Raw genomic sequence first — 23,508 nt, forward strand, 5'->3', positions numbered from 1 at the left:
AGCAAAATTCTGCACTGTCCTCCTACTACTGCGCACAACAACTAAAATGCACCACAGGTATGGATGGATAGTATGCTTGACGACACAGAGGTAGGTAGAGCAGTGGATTACTGTACCGTACTGATATAATACTGGTGGTCATTGGTCAGCAAAATTCTGCACTGTCCTCCTACTATATACTACAATGCAGCACCGATATGGAGCGTTTTTCAGGCAGAGAACGTAGATATTTTCAGCACACTGAGCACAGATATTTGCAAGCACACTGAGCACAGATATTTGCAGCACACTGAGCACAGATATTTGCAGCACACTGAACACAACAGAGAGAACGCTGCCCACATCCTCTCCCTATCATCCCCAAAGCATGAGTGAAAATGGCGGCGACGCGCGGCTCCTTATAAAGAATACAAATCTCGCGAGATTCCGACAGCGGGATGATGACGTTCGGGCGCGCTCGGGTTAACCGAGTAAGGAGTGAGGATCCGAGTCTGCCTCGGACCCGTGTAAAATGGGTGAAGTTCGGGGGGGTTCAGATTCCGAGGAACCGAACCCGCTCATCTCTAATTCTAACTATATGAAGCTACTACAAAACCATTGCAACTAGGCAGATCTATGTGGGGGTCCAGCCACACACTACATAGATCTGCTCAGTCCCTCCCAATGCTGATTATTTCTCTGACAATTAATTTGCAAGTGTCATATCCACGATTAGAACCCGCAACCTATTACACTGAAGCATGTACCTTACTGAGAGAGATATCTGCTGTTTCATAGGAAGTATGAGAATTCTAACTATATGAAGTTACTTGTAATTGTCAGAGAAATAACTTCATATAGTTAGAATTCTCATGCTTCCTTTATAGGAGCAAATAGCTTCATCAGTAAGGTGTCTGCTTCCAGTATATCTATAATGAAGAGGGTGTGATTTGTAAGGTGTAGTGGCTAGTGGGTAAGTCGGCTACGGAAGAGTTACCGGCTGTTGTCAATTAACTTAATTGAATAATGTTGCTGAACACACAGAACAGGAGGAGAGGTGCCCCCCTTCAAAGCCGGAGCCCGACGGCAGTTGACTCCGTTGCCTCCCAGAGTTCTGCCTCTGTGTCTCTCTCTACCTCTCTCTCCTGCAGCATAATTGTGACATCAGATGTCAGCATCAGTACCCCACCTGCTCAGCCATCCAGAGAGACCCTGCCAGCTCAGCCAATAAGAGCTGTTAGCCATGACCCATTTTGAAAAACCCTGGTCGGACCCTTTCACATTACTGGCAACCTGTGTAAGATCCGGGGGAAAAACCCAGGTAAAAAATGGGTAATTACAGGGTTGTTTTCTCTGTCTGAAAGGGGTATATTAAATTTGGACCCTATCGTTGCAACAAAATGAGGGACTTCAGTGATATTGAACCTCTTATAGAAGTCAACAATGTTCTTCAAACTCAGGTTTGCTACATTGAAGCCTACATATACTGTTGAGCCTCCAGTTTATTACCACATGTAAGGAAAATATGCAAAGTGCCCAAGACTATAAGTTTAGTAGCATTGCCAGTGTATTATTAATGTATATTACAAGTTATATCACATATGTGTATCTATAAGTAATGTTTATATGAAATTTGATTAATTACATAAGTTTTGTCTATCACTGTATGTGCATAGTTGGGAAACCCTCGACTCTCTGCAAGGCTTGGGCTGCGTTAGGAATTGACACCAGGTTACACCGACACCACAATGGGTGTGGTATGTTAGATAGGCTAGACCAGAGGTTCTCAAACTCGGACCTCAGGACCCCACACAGTGCATGTTTTGCAGGTAACCCAGCAAGTGCACAGGTGTATTAATTACTCACTGACCCATTTTAAAAGGTCCACAGGTGGAGCTAATTATTTCACTTGTGATTCTGTGAGGAGACCTGCAAAACATGCACTGTGTGGGGTCCTGAGGACCGAGTTTGAGAACCTCTGGACTAGACTTAGGTCTACAGTGTCTAAGTTGACCACTATTAGTCGACAGTAAGTAGGTTAACATGGTTTTTAGGTTGACAGGGACTCTAGGTCGACATGTACTAGGTCGACATGAAAAAAGGTCAACATGAGTTTAAAAAAAAAAAATTGTGTAGTTGTCTTCGTACAGTGACCGGGAACCCCAAGTAGTGCACCGTGTCCCCTCTCATGGCTCGTGCTTCAGGCAAGGTGCCTCGCTCCGCTACTGCTGTGCTCGGCACAGGTTACCATTCCCAATTGTAGTCCACGTGGATCGTAAAGTATGAAAAAGTTTTTAAATTTTTTTTTTTAAAAACTCATGTCGACCTTTTGTCATGTCGACCTAGAGTCCCTGTCAACCTAGAAACCATGTCGACCTACTTACTGTTGACCAATAGTTATCAACCTAGACAGAGCCGTCCTTAGGCATAGGCAAACTAGGCAAATGCCTAGGGCATTTGGTATGCTTAGGGGCATCAGCAACTTCTGCTGATTAAAATTATATGCGGCATGCCTATGTTCTGTGTGTGACTGCGGCTGTATCTGCATACAAAATGCTACATTGCAGTGTATTCCTGGAAATCACTGTTATGTAGCATTTCGTATGCAGATACAGCCGCAGTCGAACTGAGAATATAGGCATGCTGCATATCATTTTAATCAACAGAAGCTGCTTGTGCATCCTAGCCACATAGTAATGCAAATAATATGATGCATTTTCATAAACAAAAGGCGCCCGACGTTAGCAGAGCTGCCAGCTGACTCATGCCAGGCATCTCCTGCAGAACTAGCGGTGGTGCTAGGGGGCACCAGCCAAAATCTTGCCTGGGGCATCATATTGGGTAGGGCCGGCTCTGAACCTAGACATTGTCGACCAAGTGACCGGATCCCCACCACAACATCTGTATCCTACTCTTTGCAGTATTACATTTGGGAGGTATTCAGGTAAAGAAAGATGCCTATCAATACAGTACCTGCAATCAGGGCCGGATCTAGGGGGGGGGGGGTGAAGGGGGCTACCGCCCCCCCTAACACAGTCATAGCCACGCCCACTTTTGAGCTGAAGAGAGCTCTCCGGGGAGAGCCTGAGGCAGAACGATGTGCTGCAGCTTATGCCACAGCAGCACAGAGGAGCCAGGAGAGCAAGGGTTACAGAGCATTTGCCCCTCACTTGCTGGTGTGTGGGTACTAGGTCTAATAAATACAATTACCCCATAGCACAGTCACATGTACATAGAACAATCACAAAGCTCTATCTCAGTCTCACTCAAAAAGTTCAGTCAGAATTGAGAGAGTAGGAGTTAGAATTGCAGATGGGAGGAGTTGGGACTGTAGAGGGAGGAGTCACGATTAAACAGTAAACCGCCCCCCCTAAAGAAAAGTCTAGATCCATCCCTGCCTGCAATCATCAATAGCAAATGTGGATGAATACACATAACAATCTTCAACCATGTTACACTTGTTCTCCTGTGGTCTTATTTATAGCAGTAAGATGGTAAGATGGTATTGCCAGGGCCATTTCTAGACATTATGGCTTGCAGTGCAAACAGTAAAAAAATGTCCCGTCCCCCCCCCCCCCCAAAAAAAAAAAAAAAAAAGGAGGACGTGGTCTCACTGCAAGAGATGTGACCATGCAGGAAAAGACTTACACCCTAGTTTTGCACCTTGTCATTAGATGTGAAAAATCCATAAATGGCAATTAAGTAAAGCAGTGTTAGTAGTAAATGGTAGTTGTTAAATGTGCATGACTTTTTACTTCAACACACACTGCAGAAAGCACACTGGGGGTAATTCCAAGTTGATCGCAGCAGGAATTTAGTTAGCAACTGGGCAAAACCATGTGCACTGCAGGGGAGGCAGATATAACATGTGCAGAGAGAGTTAGATTTGGGTGTGGTGTGTTCAATCTGCAATCTAATTTGCAGTGTAAAAATAAAGCAGCCAGTATTTACCCTGCACAGAAATAAAATAACCCACCCAAATCTAACTCTCTCTGCACATGTTATATCTGCCTCCCCTGCAGTGCACATGGTTTTGCCCAGTTGCTAACTAAATTCCTGCTGCGATCAACTTGGAATTACCCCCACTGTCTCTTTACATGCTGCGAATGAATAGCTGGCACGTAACTGAGCTTATTTGTCAGAGTCTGTGCACTGATAACAGCAGTGATACATGGCACTTTGTGATAGCAGCAGTGTTAGGAGCATGTCTGAGGTGTTTGTATGTTTGGCTGTCAGGCAGCCTTCAGTGATTAACTTACTTTAATGTGTCCAGACACGGTCTTCCTGTTCCGTGTGCGCAGAAATGCTGAATAGAGAGCTGTGCCCTGCAGGCAGTGTCTTGAATAGCCCGCTCTCCCAGCCATAACGCTGCTACACTGCTTCTGTAGGAGGTGCAGATGAGAGAGGGAATTATGGCACTGACTTTAGGGGGTCATTCTGAGTTGATCGCACGCTGCAACTTTTTGCTGCCCATGCGATCAACTAGACGCTGCCTATGGGGGGGAGTGTTTTTTTGCATAGCAAGGATGCGATCGCTTGTGCAACCCTGCTATGCAAAAAAAAGTTTTGTGTAAAACAAGACCAGGGTAAGAGTTTTCCTACCCTGTGCGATGAATCTAGTGTTGCAGGCCCCGGAATTGACATCAGAAATCCGCCCTCCAAACGCCTCGACACGCCTGCGTTTGGATCTCCACGTCCAGTAAATAGTGAGTTGACGCCCCCGGAACACCTTCATCCTGTCAGTCTTCCTGCGGTCGCTTCTGCGACCGCTTTCTTCGTTAGCAGCATCGCTGCCTGGCGAGCAACGACGCACCTGCACAATGCGGCCACCGTGCATGTGCAATTCTGACCTGATTGCACGGCTGCGCAGAAGCGCAGTGTGTGATCGGGTCAGAATGACCCCCTTAGATAGCAGGATGCTGGGCACATGCTTGCTGAAGCCTGTACATCAGCTGGACTGTACTACAGCGGATGCCCCATGCAATTGCATGGCTCGCCTACCCCTAAAAACAGCCCTGGGTATTGCATGCTAAAGCCTGAACTCTTTATGATATTACATTGTTATAAAGGGTGGTAAAATGCAATGAAATTTTATTATTATCTTATTCTGTGTCTTATTATTATTATTATTATTATATAAATAATAATTTTATTCCATGTCTGAAAGACTGTAATAAAAATAACATCTGGTCAGCAGCACAGTTTCCTTGGAAATGGTATAGAATTATTGGCTATAAAATAGTCTCAATAACTAGAAATGTGCGGCTGGCACTTTTCATGTTTTGTGTTTTGGTTTTTGTTCAAATTCAACTTTTGTGTTTTGGTTTTCGCTTGGTTTTGCCAAAACCACCCTTTCGAGTTTTGGTTTTGGTTTTGGATCTGGATGATTTTTGAAAAAAACATAAAAACAGCTAAAATCGGACTTCTGGTTCCGGGTGCATTGAGTGAGGATCGTGCTCTCTCAGCTCCGCTCCTAGCCCGGCTCACTACCACCCTTTTCACGGCTTTCACAGCCTCCACGAGCCAGCCCTGGTTACCGGCGCTACCCTCCTGACTACCAGCATGGACAAATTTGTCTCCTCCTCGCAGCGGTCGTCTCAGCAGACGCTGCGGCAAGTGAAACGTGGCGCCGGTACCAACATGGCGTCGGACCTAGAAGCACACGCTGTATCCCCGGCCAGCAAGAAGTCTGCAGCGGAACTGGGACCAGACGCAGCCCCACAGCCTCCTAAGGCCTCTGACGCTCCGCTCACCTATAATGATCTGGTGGACGCCATCACATCCACGGTGGGCCCTCTTCTTACAAAAGCGGTGAGTGACATCACGGCCCAGGTGCATCAGCTGACCACGAGGGTGTCAGGCAATTAGATTAGAATAGCCTCCATAGCCCATAACTTAGCTGATTTACAGTGCGAGGTTAAGCATCTGGAAAAAGATAATTATGCTCTCATTAACCGCATGGAGGATATTGAAAATCGTTTGCGACGGAACAATGTGCGTTTGGTCGGGCTGCCCGAATCCCTTAAAGGCCCTGAACTTGAGACTTTTGTTAAAACCACACTGCCACAGCTCCTAGGCATACAACATGCTTGTAGTGATATGGTTATTGAAAGGGTACACCGGGTAGGCCCCCCTCCACGTCCCCATGACTCTCGCCCACGGGTTACATTATTTAAATGCTTAAGCTATACACATAAGCTTGAAATCTGGAAAGCCTCCAGGAAAATACCTGTCATCAATTGGGAAGGGAAGAAGTAGCGGATCTTTCAAGACTTTTCAGCAGAATTGTCCAAAGCGAGAAAAGCTTTTTCTCCCATATGTTCTCAGCTCGTTGCCAACAAGCAAAAGTTTGCCCTGATATACCCAGCAAAACTCCGTATATTCTATAAAGATAGACACTATGACTTTCTCACTCCGGCTGACGCTGCTGATTTTTTGCAGGAAACTAAGCAGGACCTTATGTCTGACATAACAGATGCATCCCCACAGCAAGATGCACGTTAAGGACATTAATGACTTTAGCATATTTCCATTTGGTACCTCACTAGGTCTGAAGTTTGAGCTCATTTGGACTGGTTCATGCCCATATCCTTGATATTGTGGCCCGGGCCGGGAGGGAGCTTGCTCCGGGTGTTAAGTTAGGAGTTTCTCCGAATTACCATTACTGTTTTTGTTCTTTTTGTCTGTATGTCCAGAAGTCTAGTGCTAGGACACGTACTATGTTTAACGCGCGGTGCGCATTTTCTCATTTGTTACTCTATTTACAAATTCTAATGTCTTCTCTGTCTCTGTGTCCCCATCCCTTCATGTATCTCTCCCCCCCCTTTACCCCACTCATATGGTTCAATGAATGCAACGTATGTGTTTCAATATCCACTTGCTAGATCTGGCCCAGCCTTAATACCACTTCACCTTTCTTCGCTATGTCTACTCTACGCATAGGTTCCCTGAACGTAGGGGTTTTTAATTCCCCTGCGAAGCGGAGAAAGATTCTGGTTTACCTTAATGCATTGAAATTGAATGTAGTTTTTTTTACAGGAGGCGCATCTAATTCCTTCTGAAATGGTAAAGCTACAGATGTTAGGGTGGAAATTACTTGACTTCTCACCGTATAACTCAAAGGCTAGAGGTGTTGCTCTCCTTATAAAAAGCAATATCTCATATTCCCATATCGCATCTCAAAATGATTCGGAAGGTAGATACACAATTACCAGGTTATCACTAAATTCTAAGGTGTACACCTTTTGTAATGTATATGCTTCTCCTATCTATTCCAAATAATTTTTCCACACTCTGATTGCTAAACTGACGCCATTTATGGGTGACCCTATGGTGGTCTGTGGGGACTTTAATTTAATCTCAGACACTTCCCTAGATAAAACGTCACCCCCTAAACCTCAGGCTGCTCCGAAAAAATTACCCAGGCTTGGAGTACCGCAATTGGCCACACAACTAACCTTAATAGACGCATGGAGATCCACTAACCCCACGTCTAGAGAATATACATGCCTCTCTGCGGCATACCAAACGTTCTCAAGAATTGACTATATTTTAATCTCGCAATCCTTGTTCACAAGAATGTCCTCAGCTGTAATTGAACCCATATCTGTCTCAGATCATGCCCTTCTTAGATTAGACATCACATTGTCTGACGAACAATCCTCCCACTCCACTTGGCATTTTCCCACCCATCTTCTCTCTTCTAAGGATTTCAAATCAATGTTATTGGACAGCTGGAGAGATTATGCAGTGAATAATAGTGAATGCGCAGCTACTAACCCCCCACTTTATTGGCAGATGGCTAAAACAGTTCTTAGAGGCAACATAGTGTCCTATGTATCTAGGTTGAACAAGGCATATGCAGCTACCTACCTGTCCTTGCAATCCTCCCTTACCACCACCTACTCAGCATTCCAACGTGTCCCATCCTTAACGAACAAACATAAATATATACAGGCAAAAACTCACTTTGATGAGTTTCTCCACAAAAGGGGAAATAAATATCTCTATCACATTAATTACAGATACCATCGTTTTGGGAATAAGACAGGTAGTCTCCTTACTAATATTTTGAATGGCTCTAGGTCGTCTGTAGCGGTGCACCCTCTCAGGAGAAGGGATGGGACCCTCACCTCTTCCAATAAACAAATAGTCGATGTGATGTCTCAATTCTACACTGACCTCTACTCTGCTTCTTCTTCTTCTTCTTCTTCTTCTCTATCCCCTCCCTCTGTATCTCCCGAAAAACAGGATTTTCCATGGTCCACCTTACCTTTCCCCACCATCTCTCCATCTCTGATGAGATGAGTGCAGCATTGACTGCACCGGTTACTCCCAAGGAGGTCTCTCAAATTATATCATCCCTTAAGGCCACCAAGGCCCCTGGGCCAGATGGCTTTGGAGGCAGCTTTTATAAGGCACTTCATTCAGAAATTTTGTCCACACTAGTAGACTCATTTAACCATATACTAATGTCCGAATCTACTCCACTATATTTTAACAATGCATGTATCAAATTACTACCTAAACCCGGCCGAGATTTATCTCTACCAGGTTCATATAGGCCAATCTCACTACTTAATTCTGACTATAAAATATTAACCAAACTCCTAGCCAATAGATTAAAAAATGTCCTCCCATCCATTATACATTCTGACCAGACTGGATTTATCCAGGGTCGGCACTCTGTTCTCAATGTTCGGAAGGTGATAGCAGCGATTCAAATCTTTCAAAATTCTACTGGAGACTCCCCCTCTGGCGTGGTGGTATCAATGGATGCGGAGAAAGCCTTCGATCTCGTACTGTGGCCCCATTTATTTGACTCCTTATCTCGATTTGGCTTTCCCTCTGTGTTTATTTCATATATTAAACTTTTATATAATAACTCAACCTCCCAAATCCTGTGTAATGGACAAATTTCTACTTGCTTTCCCATTAATAAAGGTACCAGGCAAGGCTGCCCTCTCTCCCCTCTATTATTTGCCATCGCCATTGAACCCCTCGCCATAGCACTTCGTTATTCTCCTGAATTTAAAGGCATTCGGATTTCCTCTCAGGAAATCAAGATTTCACTTTTCACAGATGATATGCTGCTGTTTGTTTCTGACCCCCTGCGCTCCCTTCCGCACATTCTGGATATGATTTCTGATTTTGGAAAATTTTCTGGATACAAAATTAATGTGGAAAAATCTGAGATTTTACCCATTGGCACTTAGTCTGTAGATCTTCAGTCTTCTGATGTATTTTCTAAATTTCGGATTTCATCATGTATCAAATACCTGGGCATTCATATCCCCAATAATGTAGATAAATTATATACTCTAAATTTCACTCCCTTGATTCGTAAGGTTACATCCCTCCTGCATACATGGACTTCCCTACCTCTCTCCCTTTTGGGCAGAGCCGCTGCAGTTAAGTCAATAATTTTCCCAAAACTTTTTTACGCTATTCAAATGCTGCCCATTGCCTTGTCCAACAGAGATATACTACTTATAAAATCCTCTATATCCTCCTTCCTATGGAAAGGGAAACGGCCTCGTCTGGCTTATAATAAATTGACCCTACCAAAACACCACGGAGGTCTGGGCATACCCGACTTTAAAGCATACACCTTAGCTGTGTTCTTTAGGTATGCCAGTGATTGGCTACTGTCGCAGTCTACTTACACTAACAACTCACTGGATTTGGCTGTCTTTCACCCCTACTCCCCGGCTGCCCTGCTGCATCTTAAAGCATCTGAAATTCCTAACGTTGTATACACAAATGTCCTATTCAAAGATACACACTTCTGCTGGATCAGTCTGCATAAAAAATTTGGAGAGAACTTTAAATACTCCCCTTATCTCACCATTTGGGGTAATCCGGGTTTTTCCCCTTCAATTTATAACCCCACCTATCAGGAGTGGAAGAAAAAAGGCATTCTTCTTGTGAACAAGGTTTTCGACCCTGGGGGCACTCTGCCCTTCCCTACCTTTCATGATTTACAACAATCCTTTACACTTCCCAACAGTCATTTTTATTTCTACTTGCAACTCAGGCATTATATACAATCTCTCCCTCTACCTTCTACACCCTCCAAGTCTATGAATATTCTTCTTAAGACTCTACAAGCTAATATGCATAGAGCATACAAGGTTAAACATCTATATATTCCCTTAACGGATGGTAGTCTCACGACAACTCTACACTCCGATAATGTTCTATCCTCTTGGAGACTAGATATCTCACCGTTTCCGGATAATTCAGACCAAGTCCTTGCTACATACACTAAATCCTACAAAATCCTCAGATCCGCATATTTGCAAGAAGTACATTTCCGTTTTTTACACAGAGCATATATAACACCGGCACAACGAAAATATATGTCATCCTCTGAAACAGGGTGCTGTATTAAATGCGGGATGAAAAATGCTAAGTTTCTCCACTGTTTCTGGGGTTGTTCAAAAATATACAGGTTCTGGAATAAAATCCTTCTGTATTTACAGTCTATTATTGGTATGCGGTTGCTGGCGGATCCAATGGCATGTCTCCTACTTAATTTTAAGACTTGAGCCTTGGACAAAGACACTGGGAAAATCATACCTTTCCTTGTGACAGTGCTAACTCTAGCTAAGAAACTTATATTAATCCATTGGGTAAAAAAAACAGCTCCCACTATCCATGAACTCAAAAATAAACTACTACAACGACTTTATTTTGATATTAGATCTATCCTTCTGAATGAAGACATTTCGATGTCGTCCTTCCATAGAAAATGGGATTTATTTATCTCAACCTTAAACACAAACTCTCGAAGCTTAATTACTCAATACTTAGGTTCTCATGACATGTATAGAGCGGAGGGCATGCTTTTGATCCCGCCGGCAACCATTTCATAATTGTCTTTATCCATGATCTAACCACTTCATTGATTAGTATATGTACATTTTCTTTATGTATTCTGTACCTTTACATGTCTGTGTACCAAAATAGGCCTTCATCTAATCAACAGTGGGTCAACTAGCTATCTCCGTCTCAATGCAAATCTAATGCTGTAGATAAAACTATACGACTTAATCTTGCCTGTTATGATATTTCCCCTCCCCTCCCACCCCTCATTGTGTCTGTCATGTATGTGTATCTTCCTATTCTTCTGTATCCTCTGCCACGATCTCATTGTATTTGATTGCAAAATTTATACTAAGAGTGTTGCGAACAGTTTATTTGAATTGTATATCTGTTAAATCTCGGAAAAAAAACTAATAAAAAGATATTTGGAAAAAAACCCCAGCTAAAATCACAGAATTTGGGGGTAATTTTGCTCCTACGGTATTATTAACCTCAATAACATTCATTTCCACTCATTACCAGTCTATTCTGAACACCTCACACCTCACAATATTGTTTTTAGGCCAAAAGGTTGCATAGAGGTGGCTGTATGACTAAGCTAAGCGACACAAATGTGTGGCACAAACACCTGGCACATCTAGGAGTTGCACTGCAGTGTCAGACAGGATGGCACTTAAAAAAACTAGTCCCCAAACAGCACATAATGCAAAGAAGAAAAAGAGGTGCAAGATGGAATTGTCCTTGGGCCCTCCCACCCACCCTTATGTTGTATAAACAGGACATGCACACTTTAACAAACCAATCATTTCAGCGACGGGGTCTGCCACACGACTGTGGCTGAAATGACTGGTTTGTTTGGGGCTCCACCAAAAAAGAAGCAATCAATCTCTCCTTGCACAAACTGGCTCTACAGAGGCAAGATGTTGACCTTCTCCTCATCCTCTGATTCCTCACCCCTTTCACTGTGTACATCCTCCTCACAGAGTATTAATTCGTCCCCACTGGAATCCACCATCACAGGTCCCTATGTACTTTCTGGAGGCAATTGCTGGTAAAGATCTTCCCGGAGGAATTTATAATTCATGAACATCATCTTCTCCACATTTAGTGGAAATAACCTCCTAAGCCGATTGCTGACAAGGTTACCGGCTGCACTAAACACTCTTTCGGAGTACACACTGGAGGGAGGGCAACTTAGGTAAAATAAAGCTAGTTTGTGCAAGGGCATCCAAATTGCCTCTTTTTCCTGCCAGTATACATACAGACTGTCTGATATGCCTACTTGAATGCTGTCACTCATATAATCCTTCACCATTCTTTCAATGGTGACAGAATCATATGCAGTGACAGTAGACATGTCAGTAATCATTGGCAGGTCCTTCAGTCTAAACCAGATGTCAGCTTTCGCTCCTAACTGCCCTGCATCACCGCCAGCGGGTGGGCTAGGAAATCTTATCCTTTTCCTTGCAGCCCCAGTGATGGGAGAAATTGAAGGACGAGCTGCTGATGGGTCACATTCCGCTTGAGTTGACAATTTACTCACCAGCAGGTCTTTGCACCTCTATACACTTGTGTCTGCCGAAAAGAGAGATACAACGTAGGCTTTAAACCTAGGATCGAGCACGGTAGCCAAAATGTAGTGGTCTGATTTCAACAGATTGATCACCCTTAAATCCTGGCAATGCGAATGAAGGGCTCCATCCACAAGTCCCACATACTTTGCGGAATCACTCCTTTTTAGCTCTTCCTTTAATTTCTCCAGCCTGATGAGGGGAATGACCTGACTCAAGCTGGCAGTGTCTAAACTGACTTCACGTGTGGCAAGTTCGAAGGGTTGGAGAACTTTGCACAAGATGGAAATCAATCTCCACTGCACTTGAGTCAGGTGCATTAGCCCTCCTTTGCCTATATCATAGGTGGATGTATAGGCTTGAATGGCCTTTTGCTGCTCCTCTGAAGCATATAGAGTGTTGAATTCCACCTCGTTACCACCTCTTGCTTCAGTTGATGGCGGGGCATGTTCAGATGTGTTTGCCGGCGCTCCCGTCTTCGGCACGCAGTGGCTGAATGCTGAAAGTGGGCTACAATTTTTTGGGCCACCGACAGCATCTCCTGCACACCCCTGTCATTTTTCAAAAAATTCTGCACCACCAAATTAATTGTATGGGCAAAACATGGAACGTGCTGGAATTTGCCCAGATGTAATGCACGCACAATATTGGTGGCGTTGTCCGATATTACAAATCCCCAGGAGAGTCTAATTGGGGTAAGCCATTCTGCAATGATGTTTCTCAGTTTCCGTAAGAGGTTGTCAGCTGTGTGCCTCTTATGGAAAGCGGTGATACATAGCGTAGCCTGCCTAGGAACGAGTTGGCATTTGCGAGATGCTGCTACTGGTGCCGCTGCTGTTGTTGCTATGGGAGGCCATACATCTACCCAGTGGGCTGTTACAGTCATATAGTCCTTAGTCTGTCCTGTTCCACTTGTCCACATGTCCGTGGTTAAGTGGACACTGAAAACAACCGCATTTTGTAGGACACTGGTGACTCTTTTACTGACGTCTTTGTACATTCTTGGTATCGCCTGCCTAGAGAAGTGGAACCTAGATGGGATTTGATACCGGGGACACAGTACCTAACACAATTCTGTAAGTCCCACTGAACTAATGGCGGATACCGGACGCACGTCTAACACCAACATATCTGTCAAGGCCTCAGTTATTAGCTTTGCAAAAGGATGACTGCAGTCATATTTCATCTTCCTCACAAAGGACTGTTGGACAGTCAATTGCTTACTGGAAGTAGACTAAGTGGTCTTCCGACTTCCCATCTGGGATGATGATTGACTCACAGCAGCAACAACAGCAGCGGCAGCAACAGCAGGCGTACCACTCAAGGATCCTATGGAGGAATCCCGGTTAGGAGAGGACTCCTCAGTCTTGACAGTGACATGGCCTGCAGGACTACTGATGTTCCTGACTGAGGAGGAAGTTGACATTGAGGGAGTTGGTGGTGTGGCTTGCAGGAGCTTGGGTACAGGCGGAATAAGGGATTTAGGTGTCAGTGGACTGCTTACGCTCTTACCCAAAGTTTCACAACTTGACACTGACTTCTGATGAATGTGCAGGAGGTGACATATAAAGGAGGATGTTCCTAGGTGGTTAACATCCTTACCCCTACTTATTACAGTTGGCTAGACACCTGTTGTCCAGATTTGTGGAGAAATAATTCCACACCGAAGAGGTGGCTTTTTTGGTAGTTTGCCCAGGCATCACAATGGGCTTCTTCATACCATGGACAACAGGTGTCTCCCCCGGTGCCTGACTTAAACAAACCACATCACCATCAGAATCCTCATCGTCAACTTCCTCCTCAGCGCCAGCAACACCCATATCCTCATCCTGGTGTACTTCAACAGTGACATCTACAATTTTAATATCAGGAACTGGACTGTGGGTGCTCCTTCCAGCACTTGCAGGGTGCGTGCAAATGGTGGAAGGAGCCACCTCTTCCCGTCCAGGGTTGGGAAGGTCAGGCATCGCATCCGCCGACACACTTGGACTCTCCTTGGGGATTTGTGATACCATCTCAGAACGCAGTTCTTTTCTGTGCTCTTTCCAGCTTAATTCTTTAAATTTTTCTAGCGGGAGGATGAGGGCTTCCATCGTCATGTGAAGCTGAACCACTAGCCATGAACATAGGCCAGGGCCTTAGCCGTTCCTTGCCACTCTGTGTTGTAAATGGCATATTGGCAAGTTTACGTTTCTCCTCAGACCATTTAAATTTCTCTTTTTCTCTTTTTACTGAACTTTGGCTTTTTGGATTTTCATGCCCTCTACTATCACATTGGGCATCAGCCTTGGCAGACGACGTTGATAGCATTTCATCATTTATGTCATGACTAGTGGCAGCAGCTTCAGCACTAGTAGGAAGTGGTTCTTGATCTTTCCCTATTTTATCTTCCAAATTTTTGTTCTCCGTTATTTTTTGAGGGTTATATAAGACAATATGCGGCACAGGAATGACTGGAATGACTGATGGCCAGGACACTTCCACTGGTCTGATGCAGCACAACACAGCAACACTGTAAGGGACTTGTGGTTGTTGTTATAAATATTATAATACTGTAGCAGTGGACATATAGCAGCAGCGTATATTGTTGCTGGAATGACTGATGGACAGGACACTACCACTGGTCTGATGCAGCACAACACAACAGCACTGTAAGGAACTTGTGGTGGTTGTTGTTATAATTATTATAATACTGTAGCAGTGGACATATAGCAGCAGCGTATATCGTCACTGGAATGACTGATGGACAGGACACTACCACTGGTCTGATGCAGCACAACACAACAACACTGTAAGGGACCTGTGTTTGTTGTTGTTATTATTATTATTATTATTATTATACGGCAGCAGTGGACATATAGCAGCAGCGTATATCGTCACTGGAGTGACTGATGGACAGGACACTACCACTGGTCTGATGCAGCACAACACAACAACACTGTAAGGGTCTTGTGGTTGTTGTTATTATTATTATTATTATTATAATACTGTAGCAGTGAACATATATCAGCAGCATATATCATCACTGGAATGACTGACGGACAGGACACTACCACTGGTCTGATGCAGCACAACACAACACCACTTTATACGGGATCAGTACGTATTCCCGCTGGTCGGTTGAAATCCCGACGCCGGAATCCCAACCACACAATCCCGACAGGGGTGGCGACCAGAATGCAGCCCCTTGCAGGCACGGTGCCTCGCTACGCTCGGCAGTCGCACACCATTATTTTCTCACTCTATGGGTGTCGTGGACAGCCACGGAGGGAGAATATGTCGGGATTGTGCCGGTCGGGATTCCAGCGTCGGTATTTCGACCGCCGGGATTCCGTCCGGCGGGATGTTGACCGCATCCCATTTATACAGCTACTCTGGATATATGGCAGCAGAGGACACCAACACTGTGACTGGCTGGACTGATGCAGCACAATACACTGACTACACTGGACTGGACAGCACAACACAGCACCACTTTATAGTATTATACAGCTTCACTGAATATATGTCAGCAGAGGACACCAACACTGTGCCTGGCTGGACTGATGCAGCACAATACACTGACTACACTGGCCTGGACAGCACAATACAGCACCACTTTATACAGCTACACTGGATATATGGCAGCAGAGTACACTAACACTGTGACTGGCTGGACTACTGCAGCACAATACACTGTCTACACTGGACAGGACAGCACAACACAGCACCACTTTATACAGCTACACTGGATATATGGCAGCAGAGTACACTAACACTGTGACTGGCTGGACTAATGCAGCACAATACACTGTCTACACTGGACTGGACAGCACAACACATCACCACTTTATACAGCTACACTGGATATATGGCAGCAGGGGACACCAACACTGTGACTGGCTGGACTGATGCAGCACAATACACTGACTACACTGGACTGCACAGCACAACACAGCCCCACTTTATACAGCTACACTGGATATATGGCAGCAGAGGAACCAACACTGTGACTGGCTGTACTGATGCAGCACAATACACTGACTACACTGGACAGCACAACACAGCACCACTTTATACAGCTACACTGGATATATGGCAGCAGGGGACACCAACACTGTGACTGGCTGGACTGATGCAGCACAATACACTGACTACACTGGACTGGACAGCACAACACAGCCCCACTTTATACAGCTACACTGGATATATGGCAGCAGAGGAACCAACACTGTTACTGGCTGGACTGATGCAGCACAATACACTGACTACACTGGACTGGACAGCACAACACAGCACCACTTTGTACAGCTACACTGGATATATGGCAGCAGAGGACACCAACACTGTGACTGGCTGGACTGATGCAGCACAATACACTGACTACACTGGACAGCACAATACAGCACAGGATCAGTTTTAATTCATAGCTATCTATTACCCCTTTCACACCGCACAACTAACCCCGGCATATTGCCGGGTCGACACGGGTCGGCGTGCGGTGTGAAAGCGCCGTGTCGGAAATCCTGGGTCACCTGACCCGGCAATTCAACCCCGGAATAAAGCAGTGTTATTCCCGGGTTGAATATCAGGTCAATGGCAGTGTAAACGGGCTCCCGACCCATTCACTACAAAAGGGAGAGGCGGCGTGGAGATGATCTCATCTCCCAGTGCCTACTCCGCCCCCGCTGTCGCCCCCCAACGCTATGGCAACCCACCCGGCATGTTGCCGGGTCCGGGATGCCAGCAGCAGCGTCCAATGCCTGATCCCACCCGGGAAGGGCACGTTTCCAATTCCTGGGTGGGATCCGGCATTGGCGGTGTGAAAGGGGTATATGAAAGCTATAAGGAGAAATGTCCCCAAAATTGCATTGTACGTTTCCAACATTTATTTATATCAAATACTTTACACAACTTCCACAAAAACACAAAACTGTAAATATGAGGCTTTACCAGAAATTTGCGTGGTAGAGGCTTTGTATATGGTTCGAGGCTCCGGGAACTTCAGAATCCCTGCTTCTGCTGCCACAGACATCATGGGATGGATGGAATGCGGTACGAGTTGTTAATCAAATTCCAATTCACATGGTCTTGCACTTTGAGAGGGTGCAAGTTGGCATTGCAACTTGCTAATGTAATGTAGTGCGAGATTTAAGTAAAAAATGGGACCTGCTTGCAAGATCTTGTGATAATACAGACCAGGAAGCATGTGAGTTTTTAGACCAACTGGAATTCGAGTTTCACGTTGTGATTTCACTCATTTGAAAGTGCCTTATTTATTGGCACATAAATGACCTATGACTACTACCTCACACACCCTGTAAGAACCCCTGAGGCTAAATTTTGTCTAAGATAGGTAGTGAGTCATTTTCAGATAAGGAACTGGTAAGAGAGAATGATAGTAATACCTCTTTTACACTAAAATCATGGGTCACAGCCGGGAGCCTGACACAGATGCCACCCGGCTGCAACCTGAATCAGGCCCCTTTCCCACTGCATTTACGAACCTGGCATATTGCCGGGTTGGTGATGTCGCTGATGATGCGGTGGGAGGCGTCGCTACATTAAACGGGAAGCCAGGTCAATGCGACTCAGCTACCATTTACACTGCACACTTTGCCGGGTTGAACCCGTGTTCAACCCTGCAAACTACACGAGTTGGAATACCGGGTCAGTCGACCCGGATTATTCCAACTCTGCCCTTTTTTAACCAACCAGCAACACGGGTTATGCACGTTCATGTGCAATAACCTGTGTTATATGCTGGCTGTGTAAAAGGGGTATAAGTTAGTGAAGCATGTCTGCCAGGACCCTTGGAAAGCAGGGGTATGGGACTCAAGGTCAACACCAATTAAGTTGACATACATTAGGTTGACACTCATTGGTCGACAGTGGGTAGATTGACACTAGAAATAGGTCAACACGGCCATTAGGTAGACATGAACAGGATCAACATGAAAAAAGGTCGACATGAGTTTTTTTTAGGTTTTTTTTGTGTCGTTTTCTCCATCAAGTGACCAGGAACCCCAATTAGTGCTGCGCTTGGCAGAGGTTACAGTTCCCATTTGTAGTCCACATGGATCGTAAAGTATGAAAAAGTCCCCCAAAAAAGTAAAAAAACTCCTGTCGACCTATTTTCATGTTGACCTTGTTCATGTCGACCTAATGGCCGTGTTGACCTATTTCTAGTGTCGACCTAGCCACTGTTGACCAATGGGTGTCGACCTAATGGGTGTCGACCTAATGGGTGTCGACCTAGAGTCCAGATATCGGAAAGCAGAGGAGGATGGAGTAGGAGGAGGTAGTTGTGGGTAAGGCAGTGAGTAACAAGGCTGAGGAAGGTAGTGTGGAGGAGGAGACTGAGGTGATTTCTGGTGGTGTGGCGTAGAAGGATGTTTCGGTCCCTAGGTGTGTCAAGATGCACACTTGGCGCAATGTGCATTTCTCTTACCAAGAGAATTGCACATTAGTACATGCGATGGTGAGTCTTTCACCCGCTATTAGGAGATCATACACACAAGACCTCCATGGATAGGAAAAAAGAGATGTGGGTGGGCATCATTAATGTAGTCAATGCAGTGAGCACGTGTAGACGTAACGTCTCATATATAAAAAAGAGCTTCGATGATGTGAAGAGTGTGCTGAAGTAGAATATGGCAGATGAGGTCAAACAGGCATGCAGGACCTGTGGTGGGTGTCAAATCCCAGTTCACTATACTTCCTATGAAGAGGAACTTAAGGAAGTGATTCCCCCTGAAGTCCTGCCTGGAGTTCACATTAAGGACACTGATAGGGCACCAGCCTAAGCACCATCTAGTAAGTAACCAATAATTAACAGGCCCTTTTATATCATTTAACATTTTTAAATTAAACATTAATCTTTCTATGTGTTTCAGCATGGTTTAGCAACTTATGTGCAATAACACATCCTAGTATACCCTCACACACTTTATGTAAATCTGTTATTTTTACAATTTTTTTTTTCTGGGAGCTGTTGTCCCGCAGTACATGGATGCCTACTAATTATTGTTTCCTGCGTAAATAGAACTGTGTATGTACATTTTTCATTCCTTAATGGAAAACCAATTATGTTATGGTACAAATGTTACAAAATGAATTAGTAACATGGCTATACTGTAATTGTGTTTTTTACTAACAAACATTGTTTGTGGCTTAAAATATGCACATATAAATGTATATTGTTTTATTCATGTCAATACATTGTATATTGTGCATAAAATTTAAATATTAAAGTACTGTTTTTTTAAAACAACAATGCAGCTCCAGAAGTCAGGCTGAAGGTACCTGCTGAAAAGAGATCTTCGCGCCATCAAGAGTATCTGGCTGGTAAGTCCTAAAAAGGGAGAATACAATATCTTACTGTAATTACTATGTGTGGTTTTGTGGTCTCCAAAATCTTTATTAATTTCTCACACCATTTTTACCCCATTTTTTAATGTATTTGCAATATACTGTACGTTTTAAACAATATGATGTTGCTTCATAATTGCGTGTTTTCTAAAATGAGTGGGGGGGGGGGGTTACAAATTACCCGGGCCCAGGTCTGATGGAGGGGCCCAGTGGGAGCCCTGGGCCCCCTCTTCCTTACCTGGTAGCAGCACCTGCAGCCCTTCTCCTCAGCCCAACACACGCTGCTTTGTGCTGGGCAGTAGTTGTTCATGGAGGCGCTTAAAATACCTGTCTTTCAGTATTTTTTTCTAAGGGTGCATGACCACGCCTCCTGTACTTAGGCCACACACCCTGAAATGTAGCCAGGCCCAATCAGGCTCTCTACTGCCCTGAAGATGACTACAAGTCTTTTTTATTCACAAAGCAAAAAACATATACACGGTAAGTACTTAAGTGTTTTTGCCTTCATATAACATCAAAAACAGCTGCAGATGTGTTGCTGCAGTGCAATGCCAACTGCCACAGAGCACCCACTACTGATGTTGCACATTGGTCCATTTTGCAGTTGTTGTTTCTACCAATGTTTATTGATTACGTGCAGTGTACCTCAAACTCTTTTCTTCCAACTGTTATTATGTAATACAGGGACTTATTGCCATTTCTGCACTTAGGTAAAGTTTATAGATTTTGAGTACCAAAACAGTTTAAATAAAAAAACCACAAGTTAACGTGTAACATATTTGCATTTTTTTTTTCTTAGAAAACTTTACTTATCTATAATGTTTATGTTGTATGTCCATCACGTCCATGACCACCCAGACCACCGGCTGAAGAGTGTGAAGATGCATCTGCTGACCAAGTGCTGGTGTTGACACCCATCGACACGCTTGACCTCCCAGATGTGGGTAATGTTGATACCCAACAGCAATAACAACAAACAGCCGGACCAACCACATCTAAACCAGACCGCACTCCATCTGTGGTGGAATTTACACTGTCTTTCAAAAACTTTGTATCATTTTCTGCAGAAACTGACATATTTCATTAAAAATGTATATGTCCGACAAATAATGTGCTTTGGTATTCTTTAATATACACATAACGTGTAAATTTATTAGTTGGTGAAATGTTTGAAATACAAGTTAATTTTTTTTTTTAAATATCACGATGGTCTATATAGGGTTAAACCAAATAATCATTTGTGGTTTATGAAAACACACAACAGTTTCTACATTATTTTCTAAACATAACAAACACTTACCAAAACAACAGAGAACAAAATATGTACAGTATGTCAGTCAACTTATGCCAGTATTTTTCAAGGCCATTACACAATTTCTGAAATAAAAAAACTTACATAAAAAAATAAAACCTATCATGTAAATAATTTAGTAAATAGTATTATAAAAAACAATAATATTAAGCACACTTACCTGAAAATACTGGTGAATAATTCTCCGATGAGCCTCATTTCCCCCCATCACCCCCTGTGTATTTACCACATCCCCTGGTGTAAATGGGTTTTACTCCTCTATAACAGCTGCAGTGCCCCCAAGGTCAGCATATCCTTGCCCTAAACAGCTGAACCAACTCCTAATCTGAGAGGGACTCCAGGTCCACCCTCTCTCTATAGGTACGCCTGGCACGCATCTTAATAGGTAGCTGGATCTGGTGCTACTCCTGAGCCCTCCTCCTATGCAAAAAACCTCAAAAGTGATCAGAGCACAGGCATACAGCTTCAAAGAAGACTGCATCAATACTATTGCTTCCTTCCAGGAGCGGTTTTAGGCACGGGCAAGCAGGGCGGGCGCCCTGCCCACAACCCGCATTTCAGCTGCAGCAGGCGCCATGGCGACTGCTGCAGCCGGCGCCATTGTCAGACGCTAGAGGTCATAATTGACCTCTAGTGTCTGTTCGGCGCTATGGGAGAGACGTCATTACGTCTCTCCCATAGAAAGGAGCCGGCGGCCAGAGACGGAGCACCAGCGGCAGCAGCGGCCGGGAAGCAGGAGCTGGGCTGGTAAAAAAATGTTTTTGTCATTGTAAGCAGCTACTAGGGGACACAACTACAGGGGGCACAACTACTGGGTGCAAATCTACAGGGGGCAAATCTACTGGGGGCACAACTACAGGGGGCAAATCTACTGAGGGCACAACTACTGGGTGCAAATCTACATGGGACACAGCTACAGGGGGCACAGCTACAGGGGGCACAACTACTGGGGGCACAACTACAGGGGGCACAACTACTGGGTGCAAATCTACAGGGGGCAAATCTACTGGGGGCACAACTACAGGGGGCAAATCTACTGAGGGCACAACTACTGGGTGCAAATCTACAGGGGGCAAATCTACTGGGGGCACAACTACAGGGGGCAAATCTACTGAGGGCACAACTACTGGGTGCAAATCTACAGGGGGCAAATCTACTGGGGGCACAACTACAGGGGGCAAATCTACTGAGGGCACAACTACTGGGGGCAAATCTACATGGGACACAGCTACAGGGGGCACAGCTACAGGGGGCACAACTACTGGGGGCACAACTACAAGGGGCACAACTACTGGGTGAAAATCTACTGAGGGCACAACTACTGGGGGCAAATCTACATGGGACACAGCTACAGGGGGCACAACTACAGGGGGCACAACTACTGGGGCACAACTACTGGGGCACAACTACAGGGGGCACAACTACTGGGTGCAAATCTACAGGGGCAAATCTACTGGGGGCACAACTACAGGTGGCACAGCTACAGGGGGTACTACTACTGGGGGCAAATCTACTGAGGGCACAACTACTGGGGACAAATCTACAAGGGGCATAGCTACAGGGGGCACAACTACTGGGGGCAAATCTACTGAGGGCACAACTACAGGGGGCAAATCTACTGGGGGCAAATCTACACGGGGCACAGCTACAGGGGGCACAGCTACTGTGGGAATAACTACAGGGGGTCATAACTGTGGCCATGCCCCTTCCATATGAAGCCACGCCCCTAGTTTTTTGTGCGCACTGTTTTACCTGCGGGAGGCGCCAAAGGAAACTTTTGCCCTGGGCGCCACAAGGTCTAGAACCAGCCCTGGCTTCACCCACACAGGTGCAATGGCTGGGGGAACAGTAGATACTGTATAGGGATGTCATTGTTGAATAATAGGTTCAGCTGTGCTATAATGGGTGAGTTGTTAAATGTTCAATTATTCTACATCAACACAGGTGCAAGGGATGTGGTTGTGTAAGATATGGTGATATCAGTGTTAATTAATATATTCTGCTGTGTTTAAATATGTTTGTTTTTTTAAAGTGACTATAGCTTCAAACTGGCATACATGAACCTGGTCTAAATTGTTTGCAATTTTTAGTATAATTTTGGGTGCGAGTTATAAGTCTTTTTTATTGGAAAACATGTGGATGCGAGTTGTCAAATGCGAGTTTGTAGTAAGGCTGAAAAATGTGACTTATTCACATTCGTATTATATTAAATTTGTGATATGGTCAAAACATGTGAGTTTAGTGCTAAACTCAAATTTGTTGACCAAATCACATTCCATTACATTCCCCCCCTGTGTTACATAATATGGCACAATATCAAATTAACTAGGGCACTATTATGGGGCATCGGATTAATAACTGTTGCGGAGAAGTGTTTCTCAAGAAACAAACTTCCCATACAGAAATAACAGAAAAGGGAATGCTTTATACCTTTCATGCACCTGATAAGTGTTGCAAGACTAATTGAGC

The 23,508-nt window shown here is 44.6% G+C and overlaps 1 long non-coding RNA gene across 1 annotated transcript; it reads left to right on the top strand.

Moving 5' to 3' along the window:
* Positions 1 to 1,202: 1,202 nt before the first annotated feature.
* On the top strand, positions 1,203 to 20,792 carry LOC135051118 (uncharacterized). The gene is made up of 3 exons (XR_010242046.1): positions 1,203 to 1,300; positions 19,638 to 19,703; positions 20,527 to 20,792. It is a non-coding gene; the product is annotated as an uncharacterized LOC135051118 (long non-coding RNA).
* Positions 20,793 to 23,508: the final 2,716 nt, after the last annotated feature.

Source organism: Pseudophryne corroboree, chromosome 2 (genome assembly GCF_028390025.1).
Source record: "Pseudophryne corroboree isolate aPseCor3 chromosome 2, aPseCor3.hap2, whole genome shotgun sequence".
NCBI lineage: Eukaryota > Metazoa > Chordata > Amphibia > Anura > Myobatrachidae > Pseudophryne > Pseudophryne corroboree.